This window comes from Doryrhamphus excisus, chromosome 22, assembly GCF_030265055.1.
Source record: "Doryrhamphus excisus isolate RoL2022-K1 chromosome 22, RoL_Dexc_1.0, whole genome shotgun sequence".
Taxonomy (NCBI): domain Eukaryota; kingdom Metazoa; phylum Chordata; class Actinopteri; order Syngnathiformes; family Syngnathidae; genus Doryrhamphus; species Doryrhamphus excisus.
This window is the reverse complement of record NC_080487.1, coordinates 1,429,529-1,453,265: the sequence shown is the minus strand read 5'-3', so window position 1 is coordinate 1,453,265 and position 23,737 is coordinate 1,429,529. Positions and strand designations below refer to the sequence as shown.

Sequence of the window (23,737 nt, the reverse complement as noted above, 5' to 3'; positions counted from 1 at the left end):
GATATAATGAGAGTCCTCCGCTCGCAGTGACATCAGAGAAAAAGTATTATGATGAAATGTGCAACATGTGTCCATATCTGAAGGCAGAAAGCCTTCAGATAAAAAAAACATTTGACACATAAAGAAATTAGCCATGCAGCGATTTAACATATTTTAGATTCGATCTGTTTTGGCTCCGGTCCTGATCTGCCTTGGCATTTTTACCACTTGCTAGGTGCTACCATGCTAATTGTTAGCATGTTAGCATTTGGGCTTTTTTACATGATACGATGCTAGGAATGCTTTAGGACAGTCTTGGCACTTTTGATGCTACAAAGCTAATTGTTAGCATTTTAGCTAATTTCCTCAGTTCAAAAGGCTAAAACAGATATAGCATGATGTAAGGACATTGTAGGAGAGTCTTGCACTTTCGCATTACAATGCCATCTTGCTGGGTGGTAGAATGCTAACAGTTAGCATGTTAGCTTTTTTGCTAAATTCTTCATGTCTATATTCTAACACATTGCATTGTTCGCCGGCATTGCACAGCCGACATCGGGCCCGAGTTTTATGGCAAAATTCCCCTTCCAAAAAAAAAATAAATTTCAGCAGGAATTTTCTAGTATCAATTTCTTGTATTGATATTATAATTATTGGTAATTTTTTGTTAATTGCATGTGTGAAGACAGCGATGTTCGCTGATACTATTTTCGCTTCTTTTGCTGATTTTCTTCTCGCTCATGGATCGAAAAGCCATAAAAAAAATATCAAATAATTATTTTGAACATTCATTCATTCATTTTCTACCGCTTATCCTCACAAGGGTCGTGAGGGGTGCTGGAGCCTATCCCAGTTGTCCTTGGGCCGAGAGACGTGGTACACTCTGGACTGGTGGCCAGCCAATCACAGGGCACATATAGACAAACAACCATTCACACTCACATTCATACCTATGGACAATTTGGAGTGGCTACTTAACCTAGCATGTTTTTGGAATGTGGGAGGAAACCGGAGTACCCGGAGAAAACCCACGCATGCACGGGGAGAACATGTAAACTCCACACAGAGATGGCCGAGGGTGGAATTGAACGCGGGTCTCCTAGCTGTGAGGTCCGTGTGCTAACATTTAACAGTACTGCTTGGTAGTATAATATCTCAAAAAGGGGCTACATTCCTTAAGGGGCAGTGGTATAGAAATTAAAGTTGGATGTACTCATACTCATCAACTATCACAACAAAGGTCACTGAAGCACACTTTTCCATTCATAAAAAAATATTCATATTTATCATATTTTATCATATTTACACAACATTTCTGTCTCCACGTTTCCAATTATTCCACTTATTTTCAGGTAACAGTAAATCTACACTGCTTCACAAGCTGTACACTGACTACTCTACCGTACATCCAAGTTTTATTTGTAAAGTATTGAGAAGAATGCAAAACAAACGGCCAAAAATACATTTACATTCTAAAGATCAATCAATGTTCATTCCTTGGAAAGACAAGGTTTTTTTTTTTTTCCTCTCTGAGTGCTTAGATATCCCCACAGGCCTCAGACCTCTTTGAAAGTCTCCCTCAGAAGGCTGGAGGTGAATATAAAGAGTAGCGAGTTGAAGTGAGGTGCCCTGCTGCTTTAAGGACGGGATGAAACCGTGTTATTCTACCACCCTGACCTAATTGCGCTCTCGCTCTGCTGACACGAACACTGGCAGCTATGCACTCTTGACACGTAAAGATTATTTAATACCATCAAAGCCATAAAAAGGGAGGAGATTTAACCCTCACGTGGACGGTCATGACGCGAGAAATGTGCGTAACGGCGGCAGCGGTGAAAAATACACACAAACAAAAAAAAGGGGAAAATCAGTATTCACAAGCCAGTCTGCCCAACTGCCGCCGGCCAACATGAGTGGAGCTCTCACATCTCAACATCACAGACTCGACTCCCCTTCCAAAAAAAAAAAAATCCCACTCGACTGCAGCTACATTCTCTTGGTATCAGCTCCCACCCTTCTTCCCTCTTGCTTTTCCCACACTCACCCCCCCCCTACCCACCCACCCCCGGTCCCTGAGGCCATGACTACGTCATTGGACACCACCAGCCAAACCACTGTAATACAGCAATTTATTTCTACTTACTCCCGACAAAGTCCGCCCTGTTTCATTTACAGCAAGGCCAGCTGATCAGTGTGAGGCTGAATTGTTACACTCCATAGTCTCCACTTTGCTGCAGCGCTGCCCTCAGTCCTGTCTTGGATACATTGTCTCCTTATATGGACTTGTATTGACTGACGCGTTCAATGCTGTGTGACGTTTTGCTTTATTGTTGTTGCGTTGAGCTTCATTTCTGTTTCTATACGTTAGAGTGCATCAAAAAACACAATTATTGAATTTTGATATGGCTGGGTACTAAAAGTACAAACAACTAAAAGTACAACAAATACAAAATATTTTTCCAATACATGATTATTTAGGGGTGCCACCATACATCTGTTTTTGTGGAATAAAGTGGTGAACAGTGCTCAATGGTCGCCATGAATTGTTATTTAAATATGTTACTATTGCTCCTTGTGTTTACAATAAAATACAAATAATCACTGCTACATAAAATTCAGGGTAAGGCCGTGTGAACATGTCCCATTTACTGCCATTCATTTTGTCAATAGGACAAATGAATGGAGAATCTTGAAAGTTGAATTCTGAGAAATACCCAATAAAATACCCAAAGAGAAAACAAATATATTTACTTTAATAACCCTATTTAAAAATGATGTTGTATAGAAGTTCATTGTACTCAACATTTCCAGGTCAACTTTTTGGCAATTAGACTAGAAATTGCACATTTTCCGACATCTCAATGGATTTACTCAAAACTTTGCAGAAGACATTTTTATGTTCATTAGAAAAAAAAATGAAATGCCAGCCAAATTGATATTATGAAATTAAAATTTCCCATTCAAATTTGATGCACCCTACTATATGTACAATAGCAGTTTGTAACGGTTTTGCAACGTCCACTGCCTGGGATGAGTTTATTTTGTTTATTATTTCCGATGGAAAATGTCTATATCGAACATGCAGTGTCTCGGAACAGTATCACTGATAAATGACTTTACATTACGACAAGCCAACATCGGTTTGCTTTTTTAAAAGATAGCAATCCGCAGTGTGACACACACACACACACACACACACACTAAGAACCATGTCCCAAAATAGCAACATTTTGACAGCGTGGGGGTAGCATTGGATGGAGGTGTTTACCATTAAACAAGCTCTGGGTGACATGTCTGTGGGGAGCATGTCTCACCTGTCAATGCTCGGTGTGTTTGTGCCGCATCGCCACAGCTTTGGGAGGCAGCCCGCCTCGTCAAAAGCGGGCGAGCGGTGTGGCGAGAAGACATCCCGACCACTGCAGGCCAAATTAAACCAAACCACCTGTCACTATGAAAGAGGGCTTTTCCACAGAAGGGCTCATCCAAACGTTAGCGCCAGTTGATGAAACGGTTTCAAGCAAAGGCTTCCTTTTTTTTTTTACACTAACAAGTTCAAGCTGCACAACAATGCCCCGCAATGTCATCGCCTTTCATCGGTGAGATTTGTGCCAAGAGAGATGAGGGGGAAAGATAAATATGATGACAGCAGAGAGTGACTGACTCGCTTCTTGTGTGTTTAAAAAAAAAAAAAAAAGGAGTGTCCAGTGGTGAACACAGAGCGACATGGCAGGGCAACAGGAAGACAAGAGTGGGCGCCGCTCGGCGTGACGTAGACGCCGCTCTGATGACACAGTTAGTTGAATGTGATAACCGAGGCGTGCGGGCGCTCATAGCTGGCACCCAGAGAGGAACGACCTCCCGCTGCAAGTGTAATAAAATGGATTTGTAATATTATCAGAAAATACTGTAGAATTATATTATATTATATTACTCAAAAATATAGCTAACTATATATAACTATATATACGTATATAGTGATATATATTATCACTATATATTATGACATTTTCTCTAAATATTGAGACTTTAGTCTTGTAAAAACTAAACTAAATTCATAATTGTACAGTATTTTCTCATAATATTACAAATACATTTTATTACACTTTATTTATAAAAAAAATGCTAAAAAATACTCATTATATCAAGACTTTATTTTAAAATGCAAACTATATTTTCTGAATATTAAATCTTTATTCAGTTAAAATAATGTCATTAGGGCAGTTTTATACCTTTGTTCTATAGCATTGAAAATCAATAAAAATTAAGCAAAAATAAAAAAAATCATGCTATTTTCTCATCATAGTAATTCATTTATTCTATCTCTCTAGGTCTACATTTTTTCTCATATTGCAATATTATTTTTGAATTTTTTTCCTCATGTTATGATTTTTTTCTCGGTTTATATTTGTATATATGATATCGGCAAAACAAAAAAATCAATTTTTTTTTATTTCTAATACACAACTCTATTCTGAAAAATATTGTCACATTTTTTTTATTAAAAAAAATACAAAAACGGACAAAACAATACACTTACCAACCACAATATTAATTTCAACTGCATTATAATTAGGATTGGGCATCATTTGAATTTGAATGATTCCGGTTTCAATTCTTAGAGGAAGCCCGACGTAGTGCATCATCATTGTGTGAACATTAATCATGTCGGTCATGATAGCATTGTGTCGCAAACGTTTCACTGAGCCGACCACTTTTTTTTTTTTTTTTTTTTAGGGAAGAGGCGTCCAAACAAAAATATTCGAACAAACTCAGTTCCCATCGATGCTGCAGAATCGATGCCCACTGTACGCAGCGGTGTAAACTGCAATGCATCACACCGAGACATGTTTACACAGCTTGTTCACCTAACTTGAGAAGGTGAAAAGTTTAGAAACACCTCTCAGTATGACGCAGTGCAGATCTACACCATTGCAAACCACAACCACAATAACAAACATATCGGCCATTCCAATTGATATGAGTTTATCTGCTGCGATGCACGCTATCTAACAATCTGCAGGCTTTCACAGTTACAGCAATGGCACATCGCGACTACGAATCACACCCGCAATTGAGGTGTCAGGGTGGGAAAACCCTCAAACGTAGTAAACTTCCCAAAATATGACAAGCTGTCAACTGCATCTTGTATCTGAATGTCACAGGTTGTCACAGGAAAAAGGGCACGTTTGCAAAAGAGGAAGTGGGCTGAGGTGTCATTTAGCATGTCGCGTGAAAAAAATAACAATTCAATAAATAAATCAAATATCAAAATGCATGAAACAAAGTTAGATGATGCGTGTCAACACGACAGTGCTTCTTACACTTGTTACGGCGTTAAATGAATCCTAATAAACTCCCTGCAAACTATAATCTGAAGGCTTTTTACAAGACAGCATTTTTACAAGATAACTGTAAGGTTTGTAACGCTGCAGGGTAAAATCAGTCCCTGACGTTTCACTTAAAAGGACGCTGACACATTGGCAGGGTTCATACAGGGTGTTAACAAATTGCCTGTAATTGGGATTTGGATCTTTTGCACAAAAATATCTCAAAGGATACCGCCGACACCGAATGACCACCATTATTTCCGAGGTTACTTAACATAGAAAGAAGTGGGTTACCGTTACACCAGTTACGACTTACACAAGTTGAGTGTGCCCTGGAGTTCGAATTTTAATTTTATGGATGAAGTAACCTGTAGCTGTGACCTATCAATCACATGTAACCTTAAAGAGGAACTGCACTTTTTGGGGAATTTTGTCCATAATTCACAATCCAATATTTCTTTCTCTTTTCTGTGCATTTTAACAGGAGAAAAACAGTTAATATAAGCTAGCTAACAATGCTACATTTAGATCTATTTCGACTATGAAGCCCTCGAGCAACGTTGCGCGGTTTGCTATACATATTATGATCATGCATTAACAAGTACATTGATGATAACATGTCATAGTTGCGGTATCTTTGCCGTGTTTTGACGATTTAAAACACATACCCAAACTTATTTCCTAGCCGCATTGATACACATACTTCACATACACTAGTTGTGTCAACGACAACACTTACAATATCCGATCTCCTTTGGATGGCTGTATCTTCCAGCACGAAACATGTGCTCCAGTCCTCAGGTACAAAATTGCTGACGGAAAACCAGCATCTTGTCGCGTCTTTGTAGTGAAATTGAGAGCTAGGTAACGACTCTTCCGTCTGTGAATGACTCTGAGACTAGCGGTTAGCTAGTTTTGCATGCTAGCTGCTACAATAATAATAATAATAATATCACTGTAGCTGGGTTAATATGCATTTTTGTGTGAGGGCTTTAGCGTCAAAATAGGTATTTTCCCATGACATCCGTTGTTAGCTAGCTTATATAATATAGCTAGTTTTCCCATGCTACAATGCACAGAAAAGGGAAAGAAATGTGTGTTCATGTTTCACATACGGATTGGGAATGACAGGGCAAAATTGTATCCCAATTCTAAGCAAGAAAATGGTGCTGATATAGTTTCTATAATACACACTGGCAAAATAATGTGAATTATTTCTAAACCGTTGTAAATGTCCACATAGGAGTCCAGTAGTTCACGACCGGGGGATGAGTTAGCCTCTTGGCTAACTCACGAATTAGCCTCTTGGCTAACTCACGAATTAGCCTCTTGGCTAACTCACGAATTAGCCTCTTGGCTAACTCACGAATTAGCATGTGTTTTATGACGTTGCATTGCCCCTTACAAATAAACTACTCATTTTTTTTTATTTGAAAAGACACAGCTTAAAATTGGTTATAAGGTTAGTCTTTAATTCGAGCTCTCATCGTCAAATGTTATGTGCAAAGTGCTTCGAAACAGGCATTAAAACTCAACTGTTGATGTATCTCTATCAACTTTAAGGTGTCGGTGCGTTGCCTCTCGCGATACCTCCTCGTGCTCGTAGTAATGGTTGGAAATATATATAGTATAATAAGTGGCACGTCGCTGTCATTAAGTATAGCGGGTGACGCCATTCCCATTAATGGCCGCGTGTTGTCAAACGTTGACATAAGTCAGTACTACCTGAAACCTGTTAGCTCCTCCTCCCCGTCCGCCTGGTCCCCTCGGGCTGCTTGGGTGGAAGTTCAGTCACGCAGCTGTCTCCTCGGCGTCCCCCGTTGTCTCCTCAAACTTTCCCCTTATCCGCCAAGCCGCGGCGAATGTGTCCTCGCGGGGTTGAAACGACAACCGGCCGGCAAAGCCCGGTACCGCGGTAGGGTGAGGGTGAGAGCCGGCGAGCGGCGTTCAGAGAGCGGCAAGTTTGGCGCGTCTCTCCGGCTGGCAACCATCGGAGACGCTCTCCGGCTCTGAAAGCTCAACCCCGGCGTTAAGCCCCGCCTCTTTCCTCTCACGGAGGCCAGTGGATGAGTGGACTGCTCCTCATCCAGATGTGCAGTTTAATGCCACAAAGCTTATTTTTTATTCACGTTTTGGCCAGAATATAAGACGACCACTCTTTTTTTTTAGGATAATTTTTTAAGACAAATATATTTTTTTTCAATAATAATTGAATCATTCTGCTTCATGAACTACCATTACCTTAAAATTATCTTTATAACTGCAAAAGCTGAGTTCATACTTGTGGTCAGTACTCTGGTCTGGGCTATACCCTGGGTGGCGTAATGCTACACTATGCTGCCTTTTGTGCAGACAGGGTGGGTTTGATTTCCAACACCCAGTCATTGCAGATGATCTCAAGTGTTAAAAAAAAAAAAGTGTGGCGTAAAAACTAAACGACTAAACTTGCTTTTATTCAACTCCATTCTTCTGTAAAGTGTATTTGAGTATTTTGAAAATAAAATACAAATGTATTATTATTATTATAAACCAATTCTAAAGTGTTTGAAAAACAAGCCCAAAGACAATTGATTCATCGTTTATTATGAAAGCAGGAAGTGAACAAATGTAACAGTTACTGATTGTAATAAGCTTTGCTTCTTCCTACTCCTTTTGGACATGTGGAACTGGGAACTGATTATGTGATGTATTCAATTGTAATCTGATGCATGTTCAAATGAAATTAAACCATTACCATTGTTTCTCTGCTCCTTTCTCCCATGTGTGCCAGATTAATTCCTGGAAAAAATACCATATTATATTTGGGTCAATACCACTTTAATTAGGTTGCAGTCGGTGTTACAAGCAAAAAGTAAATTGCAGCTATTTCTGTGTGCATTACACCGTGGGTCATGTTGGAAAGCTGAACATGTTTTGCAGTGACAACATCCATGTCGGAAAAAAAAAAAAAAAGTCCTAGGGTAGTTCTGATGGCTTGAACCCAAATGAATAAAATCAGTGGGAGGCTTTCTTACGGTAAGTGTCCCCGCCCCCCTGTTTTTTTTTTTTTTCCCCTCATCTGCATGGATCCAAAAGCCAAGAAATGATCATTGTGGAACAGCAGGGTATCTGGCTTTATTCAAATACAAATAAGGATATGTTTCACATTAAATATGAAACAACCTGGTCCCTCCTCCGTTGCGTGACTGTGCCCCCATGTCCCACCGAGAGGGCCATTAAAGCTTAAAATATCCTACCATCACAGACTGTGCTGTGCGATTTTCAGCCTTTGTCTTTTTATAGTATATACTTGCAAGTGTGCAATTTTTAAGCATGCAGTTTTTTTTAAATAACTACCAACACATGCATAAATGTGTTTAGGTGTGTCGTGTTTACCTTATATGTATCACATGTCACGCGTGTTTACTTTGAGAGCAGCAACACGGTCATTTGTGAGTACATGTGCCTTAGAGATAATAATAACTAAGGCTGTAATGGATCACTTACCAAACAGTATTTCATTCATTTATTTTCTACTGCTTATCCTCACAAGGGTCACAGGGGGTGCTGGAGCCTATCCCAGCAGTCTTCGGGCAAGAGTCGGGGTAGAGTCGATGTTCGCTGATGCTATTTTAGCTTCTTTTGCTGATATTCTTCTCGCTCATGGATCGAAAAGCCATATAAAAATATCAAATAATTATTTTGAACATTCATTCACTTTCTACCGCTTATCCTCGGAGGGTCGCAAGGGGTGCTGGAGCCTATCCCAGCTGTCTTGGAACGAGAGGCGGGGTCCACCCTGGACTGGTGGCCAGCCAATCACAGGGCACATATAAACAACCATTCACACTCACATTCATACCTATGGACAATTTGGAGTCGCTAATTAGCCTAGCATGTTTTTGGAATGTGGGAGGAAACCGGAGTACCCGGAGAAAACCCACGCATGCACGGGGAGAACATGCAAACTCCACACAAGAGATAGCCAAAGGTGGAATTGAACTCTGGTCTCCTAGCTGTGAGGCCTGTGCTAACCACTCAGTCGCCATGCAGCCACCCAAACAGTATTTTAATAATGATTTACACTGCATGAGAAAGTGGAAAGGAAAATAACAACATGGCCGTTTATTCATACAGTGATTCCGTAGTTGGAGGCTCCAGGATCGTATGAAAACCGGATCAAATGTTCCCATAAGAAATCATGTAAATCCAATTAACTTGACTGGTGGCGGAATTCTGTCAGTTGGGAAAAAAACGGTGATTGTGTCATACAAGAGCGGCATACATAAGGTGGTTGCCTACAGCCACAGTTTTTGAACCTGGAGCTAATAAGAGATCCTGGTAGTTATTTGCCTTTGTAGACCAGACTAGATGGAGGACTCTAACGCTGATGAATACATCATGGTGTATCATAGCAATCCTAAGATATGATCCTAATATGTGTCAGAAAAATATAAGGGGCACAGTGGTGAAGTGGTTAACATGTCGGTGGCACGATCAAGACATCAGGAAAACCGATCTGTGCGAAGTTTGCATGTTCTCACCATGCGTGCAGACCTTTTCTACGGGTACCGCCGTTTCCTCCTCCAAAAAAACACGCATGTTTCTCCATCCATCCATAAAAGATGGCCACAAGTTCCATGTTGGGTTTCATCCTCTCCTACAGAGGTGACAGTGTCCTCCTTGTTCCCTTTGCTTTTGATGCTGTGAGTGGCACTAAGCTGCGTCAGTTGTCACACATCACCAGGTATGTCAGAAATGCGGCCATGAAGGGGGGTCCGTGAGGGGGAGGTGAAATGGGACACACAGGCATGCGGAAGTAACTCCACGGATGGAGGTTGCTGGAATCGTAATGGAATCCTGAATGGATTTTTTGAATGGTCTTATTCACTTGCGGTAACTATACAACATATGTGTGGCGTGTTTTCATGTAGCGTGATATCACACATATACGTTGCAGTGACTACCAAGACCTCCAGGGTCTCCTCAATCCAGCTGCAAGTTACTGTGGTTTGAATCTTAATGTCTGAAACAGCTCCACTCTATTGTGAGTAAATGTTGCCATGCACCGCGCAACCTTTGTGATGCTGGTTTAATTTAATGCTTTACATAGACACCCCCCCCAAACACACGCCGTCTCCCTCTGGGATGCCAGCAAATCTTCAACCTGTCAAGCTTGACATGATGTCCCGGGAGGCACTTTTTTGCCATGCGTTTGGCAACACGACGGAGAATTGCAATTTGGACACGTTTCAAAGACCCCGATGCTGTTTGGAGAGCGTGGCAACGAGTGACAGACATGCCTGACAGCAGTATTTGTAGGTAATACACATAGTAGGATGGTGTATGCATGCAGCAGCACAGATAGTTCCTGGTCTCAAACATGTGGCCCGCGGGCCAAATGTGGCCCGCAGGACACTAGTTTGCGGCCCCCGCCTTCATATGAAAGTTTAATGTTAGTGCGGCCTTGCGCAAGTTTGATATGGATGCTGTATGGTATCATGTACCCAGAAAAAATTATTACGTTTCATTAATGTTCATGTTAAAGGTTAAATAACTGTTAATAGTTATCCTCCCTATCCGTGTGGAAGTGGTAAGTTTTTGGCTATTTAAGTTTAAAGGAAATAACTTGAAGGCTACCGTTTAGGTCGCTAGCTCTCTAGTTTGCGAGTTAGCATGTGTCTCGAGACCCTGCAGTTGCGCAATATGTTAATGTAAATAAAAAAAAGTATAAATGTGACTATAGTCGTGTTTTGTCATGTCTACAGGGATCTAATAATGCTTTGTTCATTTTAATCTGACAAAAAAGAGACAGCTGGGATAGGCTCCAGCATCCCCCGCGACCCTCGTGAGGATAAGCGGTAGAAAACGAATGAATAAGATATAATAAAATGGGAGGGGTGTACTCACTTTGCCAGTCATGCCCACCAGACTGTATGAATATACTCAAGTCATTGTCCCGAGGAACTGGAAGTCGGTTCTGGTTGGGTCCCCTCCCCCCCCCCCCCCACCACCGCCCCCTTGCCCCTCATGCAGAGTTGCTGCTGTGTGTGTAATTTTACAAGGTTCCTTACAAGACCCCCTTTGCTTCTAAGAAGACCTTACGGTCCTGAAATTGTGAAAATCCACAAGTGTTGTAACATTAGCTGTTAGTGCGATCAATTCTTTCAATCAGACTCATTTACCACCGATGAGGGAGGGGGGGTCGGTTGTGGGGGTGTCCCTTCGTGCAACCTTACCAGTTTTCCTAAATGTCAGTAAATGACACTAATAAATGAGACTGCAGGAACAACTTATTATTAGCTTGTGTAGCTTGGGAGCGCACCTGCACTTCCTTTGTCCCTGGTACCAGAAACTATTACTACAGTAAACCTCGGATATATCGGATTCAATTGTTCCCACTGGTTTTGTCCGTTATAAGCGAAATCCGTTATATATGCGTGTACCGGAAAATGTCCGTTTTACGCATATATCGGATTTATATTCGGTATATGCGTAAATCGGATTTTATTCGTTATAAAAAGGCACTTCCTTGACTATGTTTCCAATGTACCTGGACGCGCAGGCAACGCTGCAAACGCTGCAAATGACGTCGTATAGCGGCCTGTCACGATTCGGCGAATCGGAGCGCCACGATGCGGCCATCCGATATATGCGAGGGAAATTTCATGGAAATGCATCGGAACGACGGGGGTCTAGGGGTTAGCGCGCAGACCTCACAGCTAGGAGACCAGGGTTCAATCCCACCCTCGGGCATCTCATCTTTACATGTTCTCCCCGTGCATGCGTGGGTTTTCTCCGGGTACTCCGGTTTCCTCCCACATTCCAAAAACATGCTAGGTTAATTAGCGACTCCAAATTGTCCATAGGTATGAATGTGAGTGTGAATGGTTGTTTGTCTATATGTGCCCTGTGATTGGCTGGCGACCAGTCTAGGGTGTACCCCGCCTTACGTATGACCAGAAGACAGCTGGGATAGGCTCCAGCACCCTCCGCGACCGTAGAAAATGAATGAATGAATGAACAAATTTACTATACAAATGATCCACAAAGTGGACTGCACAGTGGACGAGTGATTAGCACGCAGGCCAGGCTCTGGGATAGGCTCCAGCACCCCCCGCGACCCTCGTGAGGAAAAGCGGTAGAAAATGAATGAATGAACGGGACTGGAGATTTTGTCCGAAATAGGCCAAATCCGTTATAAAAAATCCGATATATGCAAGGAATTTTTATTGGAAATGCATTACAGAAAAATCGGTTCTTTTTTATCTGTCCGTTGTGAGCGAATTTCCGATATATCCGAGTCCGATATATCCGAGGTTTACTGTACTAGTGTAGTAGCGTTCATAGGTGGAGGGGGTTCAACGGTAAACAATACATATCTGCACAGCTTCACACTGTAATCTTACCAAGTGTTGGTGTGTATGATGTATGCAGATAATGGGAGTCCAATTTACTGGCAGCATCTCCAGTATGCTGGTTGGCAGCCTGGCGGGTATGCAGGACGTCATAGATGGCTGGGCTGGTGAGAGAGAAAGAGAGAGAGAGAGAGAGAGGGAGGGAAGAGTAAAAAAAAAGAGGAGGATGGGTTCACTTGAGTTTGTTGCTCATTTCTCCACCCTGTTTTTAATAGTTTGGCTCCTCTGTTGCCCTCCCTCCCTATCTCCAAATTGCCATCTTTGGGGGTGTTCCTCCAGTAACAATAATCCATCACCCAACTTTGAAGTCTGCGACTTAATGCAACATGCAAACACGGTGAAAATGAGGCATAAAGGAATCATTTTTTTTTTTTTTTTTTTAAACATCAGCAGATTGTAATACATCTCTCAAGTATTGCAGTAAATGAACGCATACATGACAGATCTGATTTTGCAGAAGGAAAAGCAATAAAGTGAGGAAAGTGTCACTTTATTCATTATAAAAATTGATTTGTCGTCCTTTGCCGGAACCCTGCAAATGCTGAGTCATCTGGAACAAAAAAGCGATGCATTGAGTAATCTAGCATACGATGACATTACCGCAAATTGCATTCAAGTACAACTCAACGGTCCCCAACACACCGAAAGTAACTCAACTTGTCCGTAATAGCGGCTAAACGTTTTTTGTTTTTTTTTTTTATATTGCTCAGATTTTTCTCCAAAACTATTTCTCCTCTTTGCTGTTGATCCGGAAAAGAACGGGTTAAACCTGTCTGCAAGCCACATCTGGGAATCATTTGAAACATTCCACAAGGCTTACCACATGTTTTCAGATGGACTAAATCCTGCGAAAGACTCGGCTGTCAGAGGTTTGAAAAATCATCCTTTTTTTTTTTTTTTATCCAGGAGGGGAAAAAATGAGAGGAAAATGAGAAGGAAGAAAATGAAACTTTATAATGGCTTTCTCTCTTGCAGGTGATATTATAGGTGGGGATGGTTTTAAGTCAGGGGTGCTCACACTTTTTCAGCATGCGAGCTACTTTTAAAATGACCGAGTCAAAATGATCTACCCACTACAAAAATGCAAAACATCTATTATTATTATTTGTACGTACAATGTATGTTGATGTACCTTACATAACCAAATGAGCCAATATTGCAAAACACACATAATTAACTATTAACATTTTTTGTAATTACCTGAGTTTACTTTGATGACTTGCACTGAATTGAACCAGCCAGGGATGCATAGTCCGGACAGTAGCTGCTGATGGCCAGCCTCAAGCACACTTCCAAATGTTTATCAGTCATGGATAATATCCGTATAATATTCCATATCCGTATGGAAGTGATATGTTTTTTGCCTTTTTACTTGGTCCAGCTCCTTGACTCATTTTAGTGACCATAAACTTTAGCGAGGGCTTTAAAATCTGACGCAATTCGCCGACTAGCTTAGCACTTTGCATCGTTGTTTACGCATGAGCGGTGACCTAAAGGTCAAAATTCAGTTGTCATCTGATTGGTTGTCCTGTATGTCAATCAAGTAACGGGGATGGATGATAGGCTGACATCGTAAGTTCTGCTGCACTTAGAGACGTCGTTTGATTTGATTGGTCGCCCGAAGGGCAACATTCAGTTGTCATCTGAATGGCTGCCCTGTATGTCAATCAAGTGACGGCATTGATGCTGGGATGATATTTTTTTTAATGTCACGCCGCGATCAACCAGCGATCGACCAGTAGCTCGCGATCGACTTAATGAGCACCCCTGGTTTTAAGGCTTCCCCATGTGGTAGGTATCACGTGTAGTGTTATTTCAATGTACGCCTTTTGTAGTTCAAAAGGTAGCTTTTTTGGGGGGGCTTTGCTAACCGTTTCCATGCAACCGATACCATGTCCTCATCTCCGTCGCCGTAATAAGAACTAACTTGAAAATCAGGTATCCAGAAACAATGGTGGTACTTTCAAGTGCCCGTATATCATGTTATCATGCTGTTATGTTATTTTTCATTTCGGTGTTCAAACATGCAGCAAAGTACAGTGACAGTTTGTTTTTTTTTCTCTTTATACTTTGGATGACAAAGTAATAAAATGCAGCGTGATGAATAGTTGGCTGTCGGGAGTTTGAAATAAATACGTGCGGCTTTAAACGGCAGACAGGAGGAATGGAAAAAATCCACAGCGGATGGTGATTGACCACCAAACCTTGGCACCTCTTCACCTTCCAGTCACTCAACAAGTCTTTACATAAGTTGGCCACAACTAAGGACACGCCAGGCCCAAATGCACCGCAACGCTGAATTGTTCGACGAGTGTGGGCTTCTCTGTGGACTTCCCTGGGTCCCATGCAATGGCGCCTAAAGTGGATATGTTATCAATTTTAATAACCGGATACAATGATAACGGTCAGCTTTGATGATAAAAAATAACAAAACAAGTTGCAGTCATCTGTTATACAAAAATGGTCTCAAAGTGGATGTTTTTTGAGGTTCGTTGAGGTGCGTTCAATGTGCATCAAAGGATTAGTCTGTACAAAAAAAAAACAAATTACAGTGGAATCTCCAAAATCAAACACAGTTTTTTTCTTGACGCTGATTGAAGTTCGTCTCACTATTTCTTTTTTGTTCGCGTGGGGTGCTGGAGCCTATCCCAGCTGTCTTTGGGCTTTGAGAGGCGGGGTACACCCTGGACTGGTGGCCAGCCAATCACAGGGCACATATAGACAAACAACCATTCACACTCACATTCATACCTATGGACAATTTGGAGTGGCTAATTAACCTAGCATGTTTTTGGAATGTGGGAGGAAACCGGAGTACCCGGAGAAAACCCACGCATGCACGAGGAGAACATGCAAACTCCACACAGAGATAGCCGAGAGTGGAATTGAACTCGGGTCTCCTAGCTGTGAGGCCTGTGTGCTAACCACTCGTCCGCCATGCAGCCCTAAAATGTAATATTCATTCATTCATTCATTTTCTACCGCTTATCCTCATGAGGGTCGCGGGGGTTGTTGGAGCCTATCCCAGCTGTCTTCGGGCGAGAGGCGGGGTACACCCTGGACTGGTGGCCAGCCAATCACAGGGCACATATAGACAAACAACCATTCACACTCACATTCACACCTATGGAATGTTTTTGGAATGTGGGAGGAAACCGGAGTACCCGAAAAAAACCCACGCATGCACGGGGAGAACATTCAAACTCCACACAGAGATAGCCGAGAGTGGAATTGAACCCTGGTCTCCTAGCTGTGAGGTCCGCACGCTAACCACTAGACCGCTGTGCCACATCGTGACACCATCCCATGGAAAATCATGCCAAGAAAATGAATCAATGAATTCATTTATAACTTCTACAATAAAACCAAAGAAAGCAAAACTACTCATTCTCTAGTCACATGAATGATGATGAACAGAACCCAAAATGAACAACAAGTCTAATTATGAGACAGTATAAACTATGGTAACTATATATAGTTAGAAATAGTATATACGTACTTACATACATACAGTACCAACCATAACGTAAAGCCACCAGTGGGATAACATGGCAGCAGTCAGAGGAAGAGAGGCTCTAGCAGGATACAGCGTGAGGCCATGTGAGGCCACAGCAGGCTGGGAAAGCTTGTTACTGCTTTGAGCTTCCACATGTAGTAGATGCACCGCAACCCCCCCCCACCCCCACCCCCCCACTCGCTTTTAAGCACCCCCCCCACCACCCCCATCTCTCTCCACAAGGCTCCCGAAGGAAATGAGCTGTGCTTTAAAAGAAGCGCAAACAACTGCCAACTCATTTGCTGCTGCTTATCCTCCTACTTTTTTTTAAAAATTTCTAAAAAAGAATGAAGATGTGCTTCATGCATGATGAGTGTGGACATGTTTTTAAAGACATATTCCGGCTTTATGTAAGTAAACAACATCAAGCAGTCAGTGCTTAGCTTAGCGTGGAATAGGCCTCAATATTAAAACCCCGGTTACAGAAATGAATATATTTTTGGTCTTAGCTTTAAATTAAGGCTGCCAAAGCGACCATCCATGGTACTGGGAATGTACTGGAAAAGGTACCAGTTTTTTTCATAATTCATATTTAATACAGAGTTGTAATTCAGTTGAAAAATGAATACACAAGCTTCTCACACAATCCTAATCTGGTTCTGTTCCTGTTCCTGCACATTCAAACCAACTCAGCATATTTGCATTGAGGCCACGAGGTTGGTTATCTGCCTAGCAACCAGTGACCACTGCTATAACGTTGTGGCCATCAAACAGAATGACGTACTTACTCACGGTGCAACAAAATAACACAAATAACGTCCACAGCGTGTTAACACGTCACATAAATCAACAACGGCTACTACGTCGGTACAACAACAAAGTCCTAAACATACCATGTAACTTTAACTGTGATCAACAGGTGCCCGCAGAACATGCCGGGTAGTCCTGCGGCAACAGCAATATCAACTATGAAACATCGTTCCTTGACGAAAATAAGTAAAATAGAAAAAAATATATATTTTTTAGAATATAAAGAGCTGGTATCAGAAGTACCAATATTTCAGTATTGATCCGACATTATTAAGTAATAGAAAAAAATATAAAAATTTAGAATTTTTAAGCATAAATATAGCTAAATGGCCTAAAATACATATATAAGGCATTCAGGAGACGCATTCAAAGACCTTTACAGTGTAAACGTGACTATAGGGGTGTTATTTCATATGTAGAGGGCTCTAGTAATGTTAAAAAAAACATATTTAGAAGGTTGTAAACAGGTTTTCTGTGCTCCAACTATGAAAGAATCGCACTTTGTGGTAATTCACCGATGATGGAACCAATAAACCACAATAAGGAGATATTACTGTACTGCTTTATAGTAAAATTGATAATACATATGAGATTTATAACATTGCAAACTGTACTTTTCCTGGTATGCAGTCTGGCCATTGAATTCCCCTGCGCACTTGTCTTCACTATGAGACAGAAAGTAGATTTAGCGTGTACCTCCACATGTTCAACATCTGGATTTCAACTTTTTCTATGCAAATGTGTCCGTTTATGAGCGAGCTTTGGAAGCACAGGTGGGTGTTGTTGTTTTGTTAATCGAGCCAGGCCTTGCATGTCCCCCCCCTCGGGTGTTTATGTTAAATGGAAACCAAATGACTGAAAGTGTTCTGGCTCCATATGCGAGACTTACGGTACCTCCTGGCTTCCATGTTAGCTTCTGCTAAAGCTGGCAAAGATGAAGAGAAAGCAGCAATGAATACGATTCCCTCCTGGGCATCCATCCCAAACAACCATGTCATATGATAATGTCCCGCCATAAAGCATGACTAGACATCTTTCCCAAACAACCCCCTGGCACCGTCATTGAATGCGCAACCCTCGGATATACACAAGGGTTAAGTTACACCACCGCCGAGTCTCCCATTTTGGATCACTGGGGTGCCAGATGCGAACATGTTCCCCCTTCTTCCTCCCCATCTCATCAGAGGAAACCCGGGGAGTATGTCCCTTTAATTAGGCCGCCCGTGAAAATAATGGCGCATTAATGACATTTCTACGGGGGCCAGTGAGCTGGAACAACAGAGGAAAGACTAAATCACAAATCAATTCCAACAAATGTAATTAAGCTTTAATTAGCCCCCAGGGTGAAGGCGAAATGCCACGCGAGAAGAGACAGAGGGGAAGTGAAAGAGAAATTTGGGCAAAGTGAGAGAATGAACGCGGGTCGTGAACAGCTTCCATTCTTCCCCGGCAGTCGCAGCAATAAAACAATATTGACCGGACAATGGCTTAAATCCGAGCGTCCGTATGGTGGATGTGTGGCTGCTGGCACGCGCTCACCGAAGGGAGGCCTGATTTCAAGACGACAAAGCAGACGCTGGGTAGAGACGCGCTAATTCGCTATAAAAACAGCAGCGTGTACGGTTGAAACACAGCAACATTGTAGTGTTCAAAGAAAGGAATTGGGTAAAGACGAGAAAAAAAAAGAAACGCAAAACCACAGAGAGGTTTGGAACGCACTTGTGCTGCCTTGCTGGATGCCAGATTACACACACACGGACTCCTGCACCAATAAATGAGCTTTATAAACTGCAATTAAAACCCTGGGCACTAATTTAGTGGAAATGGAAGCCCGTAAAAAGGAAAGAAGAAGTTTCTGGAATTGAATATTATTCCTTCACAGAAACAAACTTTTCCACAAATCCCTGATCATTTACATTTTTACTTTCCCTTTCAGTGTGCAGACCTCACAGCTTGGAGAACCGAGTTCGATTCCACCCTCGGCCATCTCTGTGTGGAGTTTGCATGTTCTGGTTGATTGTCTATATGTGCCCTGTGATTGGCTGACCACCAGTCCCCAAGACAGCTGGGATAGGCTCCAGCACCCCCTGTGACCCTCGTGAGAATAAACGGTAGAAAATGAATGAATGTTCAAAAGAATTATTTGATATTTTTATATGGCTTTTCGATCAATGAGCGAGAAGAATATCAGCAAAAGAAGCCAAAATAGTATCAGCGAATATCGTTGTCTTCACACATTCAATTAACAAAAAATTACCAATAATTATAATATCAATACAAGAAATTGATATTAAATAAACAACAATATGAAGTAACTAGAAAATTCCTGCTGAATTTTGCCATAAAACTCGGGCCCGGTGTCGGCTGTGCGATGCCGGCGAACAATGCAATGTGTTAGAATATAGACATGAAGAATTTAGCAAAAAAAGCTAACATGCTAACTGTTAGCATTCTACTACCCAGCAAGATGGCACTGTATTGCGAAAGTGCAAGACTGTCCTACAATGTCCTTACATCATGCTATATCTGTTTTCGCCTTTTGAACTAAGGAAATTAGCTAAAATGCTAACAATTAGCTTTGTAGCATCAAAAGTGCCAAGACTGTCCTAAAGCATTCCTACATCGTATCATGTACATATAGGCCTTGAAACAGGAGTAAAAATGCTAACATGCTAACAGTTAGCATGGTAGCACCTAGCAAGTGGCGAAAGTCCCAAGACAGATCAGGACCGGAGTCGAGACAGCTGGGGTAGGCTCCAGCACCCCCCCTCCTAAATTACATTTTAGGGCTGCATGGCGGTCAAGTGGTTAGCACACAGGCCTCACAGCTAGGGGACCCGAGTTCAATTCCACTCTCGGCCATCTCTATGTGGAGTTTGCATGTTCTCCCCGTGCATGTGTGGGTTTTTTTCCGGGTACTCCGGTTTCCTCCCACATTCCAAAAACATGCTAGGTTAATTAGCCACTCCAAATTGTCCATAGGTATGAATGTGAGTGTGAATGGTTGTTTGTCTATATGTGCCCTGTGATGTAGGGGTGTACCAAAGACAGCTGGGATAGGCTCCAGCAACCCCCCCCCTAAATTACATTTTAGGGCTGCAAGGCGGTCTAGTGGTTAGCACACAGGCCTCACAGCTAGGAGACCCGAGTTCAATTCCACTCTCTGCCACCTCTGTGTGGAGTTTGCATGTTCTCCCCGTGCATGCGTGGGTTTTCTCCGGGTACTCCGGTTTCCTCCCACATTCCAAAAACATGCTAGGTTAATTAGCCACTCCAAATTGTCCATAGGTATGAATGTGAGTGTGAATGGTTGTTTGTCTATATGTGCCCTGTGATGTAGGGGTGTACCGAAGACAGCTGGGATAGGCTCCAGCACCCCCCACGACCCTCGTGAGGATAAGCGGTAGAAAACAAATGAACTTTCCCTTTCACTTGAATCCATTCCCGGGAATGTACTGATTCTGTCCCCTGGTGAAAAGACAACAGAATGAGGTGTCAGTGTTCAGGTACACAAACACACAATGTGCTGGCAGGGAAACTCCATAAACACATCCTGCTCCCTTCCTCCCTCCTTCCCTCCCTCCCTCCCTCCGGCAGTAGTCTAAACTGTGAAGTGACACACTTGATATGCTCATCAGCTCGCCGTGTCGTCGCAAGGAGCCCGGTTATAATTGGGGGATGAGTGCTTGTGTCAAGTGATTCGCGGCAACCGTGCAAGATGATGTTGTGTATCCGGTGTAGGCATTCCGTGTAAAGCAACGGCAGCTCTTCCTTCACACAGGATGGGTGGTTTCAGCACCTCTTCCTGGTTTAGGTGATTGCCGAGTATCATCTAACGCCGAGCTGGCTTGTCTGGCCCCTTAAAGTCTGATTAGAAACCTGCAGGCTTTATGATAAGCTCGTTATTCACGCTACTCGCACATGCGACTTACTCAAATGTCATCGGTTAAAATTCCAAATAGCACAAGAGAATTCCCAAAAAAAGATCAAATATCATGGACTAAAATGTTCAGCAGGTCTTGTTGTGACAAAACAGGAAGTGATGTCTACATAGAGTGGTGAGTCAGGATGAGATGTTAGCATGTGATTGGAGGTGCCCGGGCTACCAAACACTAATGTCTACAATGATAACATTAATGACACTGGGTAATCAGATATCTGCCACAATGACAGGAAAACGGCGTTCCACAAGCCTCTGTCCTAAGCCCACGCATACAGCAACAAAAGCAGTGGTACAGCTAAAATGAAAGGAAAGGTATACAAAACTGTGGTGAGACCAGCCATGTTGTTTGGTCTCGAGACAGTACCACAGATACTGAGGTTCTCATTGGGAGTGACCAGGATGGATAGGATCAGAAATGAGTACATCAGAGGCTTTGGAGATAAAGTCCTTTAGGCCAGACTGAGATGGTTGGGACATGTCCAGAGGAGAGATCGTGAATATATTGGTAGAAGGAGGCGTAGAGGAAGACCAAAGAGGAGGTTTCTGGATGTAGCGAAGGAGGACATGAGGATAGATGGTGTGAGAGAGACAGATGCGGAAGGCAGGGTTGGATGGAGGAGATTGATTTGCTGTGGCGACTCCTGAAAGGAAAAGCCGAAAGAGAAAGAAGATTGGTGAAATAAGTTCGTGAAGGCATCTTGTAAAGAGGCTGAAGTATACGCAGCATGTTATGAAGCATTATCCACAACATAGATATATTAAAAGTAGCTATCCACGGTGATGGAGGAGATTGATTTGCTGTGGCAACTCCTGAAGGGAAAAGCCGAAAGAGATTGGTGAAATAGGTTAGTGAAGGCATCTTGTAAAGAGGCTGAAGTAAACGCAGCAAGTTATGAAGCATTATCCACAACATAGATAGATTAAAAGTAGCTATCCATGGTGATGTCGGCATAAACGCGTAGTGATTTTTAATATATTTCCACCGGAGACGTTAAAAAAAACTCAATTGAGATGATCAGCCGGGTTCGAACTAACCTGCATATTGCAAGGAGCCTGTTACAACACGCAGGGACGAACACGCCCACCACGGGAGCGGGGAGGAGGCCGCCGTGGGCCGCTGCATCTGGACTTGACCAGATGTGTTTGGAGCTCAGTGACAGGCAGTCAGATTAAGGTCACACTGTCCTGCTTGGATGGGCGCCAGCCGCCACATGATGCTAATGGGTCGGCAGAGGGAAGGCGTAGGTAGGCTGGCAGATGTCCACGCAAGGCTCCGTGTTCTCCTCTGCAAGCCAATGCTTCTCCAGCCAAAACAGATGGATGATACACAGAGCGTCCGTGCGCAGCTTCTGACAAGTCCGAAAAATGTTCCGAGTCGCCATCCTTTAGCATGAACACACCATCATTGTAGTTCTAGGGACACTACATGGCATTATGTCTTGTAGTCGCATGGATTTTTGCATTTAATACACGTCCACGTTTTTGCTTGTGACTGAGGTCTGAACTCTGCCTAGCAACAAGTGACTTGCCAGCTTTGTTGGTATGTCAACTCGGTCGTTAAACATTTATTTAGTTTCAGTTCAGGTTTTCAGTTGTATCATAAATTGTCAATGAGTTGTGTTGTCTGCACTATTTATAATATTATCATGGGAAAATGTATAAAAAAAACATGATGACAAGAAAAATAAGAATAAATTCAGTGACTAACTTGATTTTTTTCAATATTTTCAATATTGTCGAAGTTCTGAACTCCTCTTGTCAGTTGCTGCAACAACGCCACCCAGAGAAGCCGCTTAAGTAGTTAGCATGAATGTAGCATTCTCATAGTTGTTCTTCTTTCGACCAGGGATTCTCAACTGGTGGCTCACAACCCAAACGTGAGTCACAGATCGTTTTTTAGTGGGTCGTGGTTCTTTTGCGACGCTTGAGCTTGACTGCCTGTCCAACACACAGCTGCTAATATCTGCTGGAGAACATAGACAAACAACCATTCACACTCACATTCATACCGATGGACAATTTGGAGTGGCTAATTAACCTAGCATGTTTTTGGAATGTGGGAGGAAACCGGAGTACCCAGAGAAAACCCACGCATGCACGGGGAGAACATGCAAACTCCACACAGAGATGGCCGAGGGTGGAATTGAACTCGGGTCTCCTAGCTGTGAGGCCTGTGTGTTAACCACTCGTCCACCGTGTAGCCCTAAAATGTAATATTCATTAATTCATTCATTTTCTACCGCTTATCCTCACGAGGGTCGCGGTGATGCTGGAGCCTATCCCAGCTGTCTTGGGGCGAGAGGCGGGGTACACGCTGGACGGGTGGCCAGCCAATCACAGGGCACATATAGACAAACAACCATTCACACTCACATTCATACCGATGGACAATTTGGAGTGGCTAATTAACCTAGCATGTTTTTGGAATGTGGGAGGAAACCGGAGTACCCGGAGAGAAACCACGCACACACACGGGAATCAAACGGTGAATCGAACCCAGCCCCCCTAAGGGGGCCAGTGAACTCCTCCAGGGAATGGCTAGAAATGGGAACATGACTCCACGTTTCTAGACAGTGACTGTCCTAGTTTCGGGATTACAGACTATGCTCTCTTTCTGGATATTGTTGCCCCACCCCCCCTCCCCGCCCCTCCCAATGCCATTTGTGGCGACGGCAAACAAATGATGCAACGTTAACATCAAGGTTGACTCTCAAAGGTCACCCGATCATTCATAGAGCGCCAACCCTGAAGGGGGCGTGGATGAAGTGGCTGCATGTCATTAGTT

At 42.7% G+C, this 23,737-nt stretch overlaps 2 protein-coding genes across 3 annotated transcripts in view; both read right to left on the bottom strand.

The window, feature by feature from the left end:
• raraa (retinoic acid receptor, alpha a) overlaps window positions 1–7,368 on the bottom strand; it is a 167,281-nt gene extending 159,913 nt beyond the window's left edge. Inside the window, exon 1 of the mRNA XM_058062203.1 lies at window positions 7,032–7,368. The gene's annotated coding sequence lies outside the window, so the exon portion shown is untranslated. The remainder of the gene's footprint in view (window positions 1–7,031) is intronic.
• A 519-nt stretch (window positions 7,369–7,887) lies between these two features.
• LOC131109827 (gap junction delta-3 protein-like) overlaps window positions 7,888–23,737 on the bottom strand; it is a 41,533-nt gene continuing 25,683 nt past the window's right edge. The window contains exons 4-5 of one of the 2 annotated variants that reach the window (XM_058062207.1): window positions 12,695–12,807; window positions 7,888–8,084 (exon numbers count right to left, since the gene is read on the bottom strand). The gene's annotated coding sequence lies outside the window, so the exon portion shown is untranslated. Of the gene's footprint in view, window positions 8,085–12,190; window positions 12,808–23,737 lie in introns of those variants that run through there. The other variant, XM_058062206.1, reaches the window with a different exon arrangement.